Source organism: Schistocerca nitens, chromosome 4 (assembly GCF_023898315.1).
Source record: "Schistocerca nitens isolate TAMUIC-IGC-003100 chromosome 4, iqSchNite1.1, whole genome shotgun sequence".
Taxonomy (NCBI): Eukaryota; Metazoa; Arthropoda; class Insecta; order Orthoptera; family Acrididae; genus Schistocerca; species Schistocerca nitens.
The window spans coordinates 272,157,866-272,164,831 of record NC_064617.1 but is presented as its reverse complement, the minus strand read 5'-3'; the positions used below and the strand labels follow the sequence as shown (position 1 = coordinate 272,164,831).

Here is a 6,966-nt window from a genome sequence, read left to right as displayed (position 1 = left end):
AAAAGAGGACAGTCCGACAATATATGGGCCACCGTCATATTTGCACCACAGCGACAATGAGGGGGGTCCTCTCGACGCAGCAGATGACCATGCGTCAGCCAAGAGTGGCCAATGCGGAGCCTACACAGAACAACAGAATCCCTGCGAGAGGCCCGCATGGAGGAACCCCACACGGTCGTGGTCTCCTTTACACGCCGCAGCATGTTGGGTACAGACAGAGTGCGCCATTCGTCTGCCCACATCCCAAAGACCCGACGGCGCAACACCGATCGGAGATCAGTGGCCGGGAGGCCGATCTCCAACGGCAGTTTGCGGGTAGCTTCTTTAGCTAACTTGTCGGCGTGTTCGTTTCCCGCTATCCCAACGTGTCCCGGGGTCCATATGAACACCACTGAACGTCCACGCTGGTCAGGAGCATGAACGGACTCCTGGATGGCAACGACAATAGGATGGCGTGGGTAGCACTGGTCAAGAGCCTGCAGACTACTGAGAGAGTCACTGCAAATAACAAAAAGACTCTCCAGTGCTGGTACGAATACGCTCAAGGGCACGAAAAATGGCCGTTAGCTCTGCGGTGTAAACACTGCAGCCGTCCGGCAAGGAGCGCTGGTCTACATAGTCCGCATGAGCATAAGCGTACGCCACACAGCCATCAACCATCGAGCCATCTGTATAGATAGCCTCCGAGTCGCGGGATGCGTCGAGGAGAGCAAGAAATTGGCGGCGCAAGACTGTAGGAGGAACTGAATCCTTCTGCCATTGTGAGAGGTCCAACCTAAGCTGCGGCCGATGAATACACCAAGGTGGTGTATGTTGGTGGACCTGAAAAGCAGATGGAAGAGGCAAAGACTCGAGTTCACTAAGGAGTGATCAAACACAGATCCCAATTGTATGGCCTGATCGCGGCCACCGGTGTGGGATATGGACTGCCGCATCGGCGAAAAGGAGACGGTAGTTAGGGTGACGGGGAGAACAACGGACGTGGGCAGCATAGTTGGCTAAGAGTTGTTGACGCCGAATGTGGAGCGGAGGAACCCCAGCCTCAGCAAGTAGGCTATTAACAGGACTGGTGCGGAATGCCCCTGTCGCCTGTCGAACCCCACAGTGGTGAACGGGGTCCAGCAGTTGCAACGCCGAGGGCGACGCCGAGCTATACGCCACACTCCCATAATCAAGCCGGGACAGCACAAGGGCTTTGTAGAGCTGCAGCACCGTGTTACGATCTGCACCCCAAGTAATAAACGTGTTAATGAGGTCGACTTTTTGTAGCAAATTGAGCCGTCGGGAAGCATGTGTACGACAAAGAATGCGAATACCCATAAGGAGTGATCGCCAGTTCCGAGCCTGCATGTTCTGCGGCGACGCAGTAACATCGAGACCCAAAATGGTGTGGTGTGAAACAACGCGGAACCACGGCCTTCGGTCGTCAACACCGTGCAACCCCAGTGGAAGGAGCACAGTTTTCCGTGCATTTATCCGGGCACCAGAAGCCTGTTCATAACGGTCCAGTAACACTCGAGTTGCATCAATATCCGCCGTATGCGCTACAAAAACACCCACATCATCAGCATAAGCTGAACATCGCAACGACACATTGCCAATGTGTACCCCATGGAGTGTACGGTCGCGAGCTCGCAGCAGTGGATCGATGGCAAGCACAAAGTAAAACATCGACAACGGACAGCCTTGTCGAACAGAACGACGTATCGGAAGAGGCACGGTCGGCCAGCCATTTACTATGACGACCGATCGAGCTCCCGTAAGTAAGTTGCATACCACTTCCAGGAATTGGAGACCAAAACCCATGCGCGACATAACCTGAAGGAGGTAGTCCTGTCTGACACGATCAAAGGCGTTGGCAAAGTCAATGGATTAGATTCCTGCGGAGGTACCAGGGGCCGCTGCTGAATATACTACGTCCCTGTATGCAGAAGCCCCAGTAAAGATGTCACGACGCCGTACTCCACACGACTGAGGGGCAGCAATAACCTTATCCATGACCTATTTCAACTTGTCAGCCGCACACCTCGCAACGATCTTATAGTCGGCATTTAATAAGGTGATAGGCCGCAGGTCTTGGACGCGACAGTCTCCTTTCTTCTTAGGAATAAGCACCACCCTACCGTCCATAAAACGGCTGGGTACTGCCACACCACGAAGGACTTCGTTAATCAATGAAGTGAACATGCCCCCAATAATGTCCCAGACGGCGAGATAAAATTCCGTCGGTAAACCGTCGGGCCCTGGAGACTTCCCTTCGGGACACGCCTTCAATATCGGAAAAACATCTTGTGGCAACAACGCTGCAGTTAAGTCGGCGCGATCGTCGTCCGTTAAAAAACAACGCAGCTCGTCTAAACAGGCGGCAGTGGCGATTCCATCACCATCGTAGTTGGAAAACAACGCGGAATAATAGTCAGTGACGTGAGCGACCATATCCCGCCTGCCACCGATGCGATCGCCATCATCTGTTAAACTTCGAACACATTTCGTAGACGCCAAGCGTCTCTCCTTTGCCAAATAAAAAGTCGTCGGATGCTCCTCATCAACGGCGCCCGCAAAACGACTACGGACTATGTAACCTTTCGCCCTTTCGCGATGAATACCCAGAATCTTGCTTTTAATGCGATTGAGCCGCAGACGGAGGTTACCGTATTGGTCAATAGGGGCGTCGAAAGCATCCCTAAGACACTGCTGGTAAAAGTCGAGCGTACGGTTCCTCCAGTACGACTCCTCGCGACTGAACGCTTGCGCGGCGCGACGTAGCTGAGGCTTAGCTAACGCCAACCACCAATCGAGCGTCGAGGGGTAATTGCCAACTTTTTGAACGCAAGAGTCCCACACAGCCGTAATAGTCAGTCGGAAACCGTCCTTCGGCAAGTGAGTGACATTTAATTTCCAAACCCGCGGGACAGGAGCCGCAGCCCCACACTGCAGCCGCACATCACAAACGTAGCCACAATGATCACTGAACGCCACAGGTAGCACATCAACACGACGGAGAGCATCCTTGAGGGCGCGAGAAACATAAATGCGGTCAAGACGACTGCCCCCGGTGTTGTAAATGTGCGTGAATACAGTGCGATGTGGGTGGAAATGTCGCCAAGTATCACACAAATCAGCAGCAGTAATCAACGCGGCAAGTTCTTGACACAGTGTGGGCGCGGTACTCATATCTGCAGCATCAACAACACAATTATAAACACCTCCTACCACAAGTGGACGACCAGTTGTTAAAAAAGGACAGATGTCATAGCTAAAACAACGCGACCGGTCACGGCGCTTGTCCGTGCCCGATGCCGCATGGATATTTGCAACACGGACACCTTTTATCGTACACGCAATGGCACGGCCGTTAGGCATCACCTGAACATCTTGTGGCTCTAACGAGTCTTTGTATAAAATGGCAGTGCCACACTTAGAGTCACGGTCCACATTGTAAATGACACCAGAGCCAGGAATATCACTAGAAACTCTGCCGGCCACCTCCTGAAGAAGAACAACATCATAACGGCCAAATTTTATGAGGTCAGTAAATAATAAAACTTTATACGCAGCCGTGACGGTATTGACATTCAACGTGAAGATCGAAAATAAACTCATTGGTCTAGAGGTGGAGCGCAGAAAAAAAACATCAAGCCATCCGACGGTAGGCGCGTCACGTAACATGGTAGGAAAGTACACAAAACGATATCCATATCATGGGGATACAAATGGATGTCAACATGTAAAAATGTAAAAGTGGAAAGAGACAAAAAATAAAACGTAAAAACACAAGTGGGCAGATAACACATACCCACCCCGTAAGGAGCACATGACAGTACTGTGGCCGGAATTACGCCATTCGAAAAGTTGCAAACCCGCAGGAAGTTGCACAAAAAAAACGGCAAACAAAAACCCCGCATCAAAAGCAAGATCCATCTGATAATTGCAACAGATAGGACATAGTCACGCATAAAAAAGTAACACAATGGATACAGAAAAACATGCACCGGGTTATGTGCTGAATATGCGCGCAGCGGAGACCGAACACAGTGGAACACAACAGCTGCGCGAAATGACAACATCTAACACCACATAATGCAACGTGAGGGTACAATCCTTCCGTAAAGACGGCGGAAACACGCGACAAACATGGCATTCCAATGTCAGTTGTAGAACGCGTGAAAAATGACGCCAAACTCACAATAGCGCTGACACATTACAAAATGTCACAACAACAGCAAGGTAGACATGAATATTAGTCGGTAGTAAGAAACCGTCGATAGAAAAGACATGTGGACAGCAAGCAAATATAGGAAATAACCCGGATTTCTAAAAAAATAAACTGCTGCAAAAAAGACGCCAATAGGCAGACAGAAACCGCCCCACAAAATAGCAACATTGCCACAAGACAACGTGACAATAGAAGCGAAACATTATAACAAGCACGACACTGAAATCATATTTATAACGGCGGCAGCAGGACGTCAAACGGCGATACTGCACCGTCCAGCGGCCGACAAACACGTCACGGCAAACATTCACAGTAAAGAATAACACCGTTGCTACTCTCGCAAGCCTTTGGCAAGCCACTGTACAAAAAGAGCAAAAGGGAGAAAGCTCTATCGAAACCGTTAAATATTGTCCACGTGCAAGACACAGCGTGATTAGTACAAATGCAATGAGCATGACAAACACAGAAATGTAACATTAAAACAACTACTGAGTGGCTGAAACAGGAATGCAATTACGTAGGTGCGGCTGGGGGGTCCGGAACCACCCCCGACAGTGGGGCGTCCTCCGGCGACTTCCACGAAGCCTCATCCTGCTCCATACGATCCCTGTCGACAACTTGCGGTTCCGCAGGGGCGGGAGGCCGCAGCCGCCCCCGAACGCGTGCGTTGTCGTCTCAATGACTGATCTCCGGCCTGCTCGCTTTTACGCTTTACAGGCGGCTCAGACTTACCGCCCTGATTTCCCAGTAGCTGACGCAATGCTGGGTCTGCTCCTGTACGCGCGTCTCCCTCGTGTCTTTCGTCCCACCCCCTGAGCACGACGACAGTGTCTCAGAGTCACTGCCGGTCCCTGAGAGAGGGGTCGGCGAACTATCCCTGGATTTCTTCCCCTTAACCTTTCGCTTACGCTGCTGCTTCGGCAGCGTAGGCCTTTCCTTCGGGGCGGGCGGCGGGGGCAAAGTCGCCTCCACGTGTTCAGTCACAGGGACAGAAGTTACCGTTAATTCAGCTGGCGGAACGGATTCTGGCCGCGAAGAAAGAGGTTCTACTGATGACGCGTCAACAAGATCAATAGCAACAGTAACCGGTTCGACGGAAACAGAGAGAACGGGTGCGTCTACTGCAGGTGGCGGAATCGGTGGGACGGGTTGGGATACCGTGCCCGCTACAACTTCACTCAGAAGCGGCGCAAACTGACCAGAGACGTCTACAGGCCGTTCGCGCGGGAGCTGAACAGGGCGTCGGCGTGGGCAGTCCGCACGCAAATGTTCCGACGAGTGACAAACAGAACAAGTTGGCGGTTGCCCGACATAACTAATTTGCGCACGCACGCTTTTGATCATGAAGTAAGAAGGAATGTGCTTTTTCAGATCTATTCGAACACTCCGTACGCCACTGTTGACTTGATAACGGTACCCACTACCCCACTTGTCATTACTTATGGACAACACCGTGCCAAACTGCATCAAACCGCGGCATATGTAATCATTTGGACATTCAGGTTGTACATTAAAGACGCACACTGTAGCCAGAGGGAACTATCTGCACATCACTAACACTGCCGTCAAAATGCTTAAACTAGCGCACGCCAGCAAAGGTCTCAATAAATTTATCGTAATGGTCAGCACTGGTAAACTTAATGAACAACGAATACAAAATAAAATCAAGCTGGAAGGTGTCTACGACTTCGTCCGGTAATTTAAGCTCGTCAAAAATCCGCTCATGAATCTCAAATGCTGTCGGCCGCTTAGCATTACGATCGAAAACGCACTGCGCGCTATTCGCCCTGTTAAATGTCGACATGGTGGTACTTACCGGCTGTAGAACAGCAAACAGGAACAACGACGCGCCGACGCGCACGCGACGACAGCGAAGTCACGACTCACATCGCACGACCGGCAGGGCGGAGCCACAGCACCGAGGTGTTGCCAGGCGGGCAGCCATCCAAGTACTAACCGGGCCCGCTGTTGCTTAACTTCGGTGATCGGACGAGAACCGGTGTATTCAACATGGTATGGCCGTTGGCGTCCTTATAATGTAGCCGCGCGACCGAGGGCGCATGCGCCTCTTCTCCCAACGCACACAATCGCCGTTTTCGGTGGCACATTTGACGCAAGGCACGTCCTTCCACCTCGAAGGCGGTGCGGAGTGCGCCTCGATGCACCGCCTGTCATTCGCTTGGTGCGTGCGGCCTCCGACACTCGCGGACGACGCATCTTGTCCCTGTTATCCGGCGCGCGGCCGGGCGGCGGGTTGCGTGCGCGGGGTTGTGGCAGTGTCCTGCTGGAGAGCGCCCCCGCAGCCGAAAGCAGCTTCCTCACCTGACACGCGGCTCGCGGCGCGCTTCCAGATGTTTGCGTAATTTGCGTGGTGCATTCTCACCTGTGCCCTTCCGTCCCGACTTGTCCCGACTGCCGCTCGCTGCCGCTCGGGTCGTGGTCCATATGACAGCGCGAGCACGAGAAGCGTCTGCGGTAGGAGACGAGACGACTAAAGAATAAATTTACGATTACAAATCAAATTTGGAACTGTACACTGCTACAGAACAGTAGGCGCTGAAGTACTGTATTTCAGAACACATCTGCCGATTCGTACTGTTTTGTCGTTTGCAAAGCCTTCCTGGCAAACTTCGTTAGCACATTCTCCCTCAAACTGAGTTAATTACTGCAATTTCGTACCTTACGGTCATTGCAGTAGTTTAAAGTGCTTAAGGAAGTATCTCTGTCACAACAAAAAGGTGGTACGGAAG

At 51.9% G+C, this 6,966-nt stretch overlaps 1 pseudogene; it reads right to left on the bottom strand.

The window, feature by feature from the left end:
• Nucleotides 1–6,123: 6,123 nt before the first annotated feature.
• On the bottom strand, nt 6,124–6,243 carry LOC126254178 (5S ribosomal RNA; annotated as a pseudogene).
• Nucleotides 6,244–6,966: the final 723 nt, after the last annotated feature.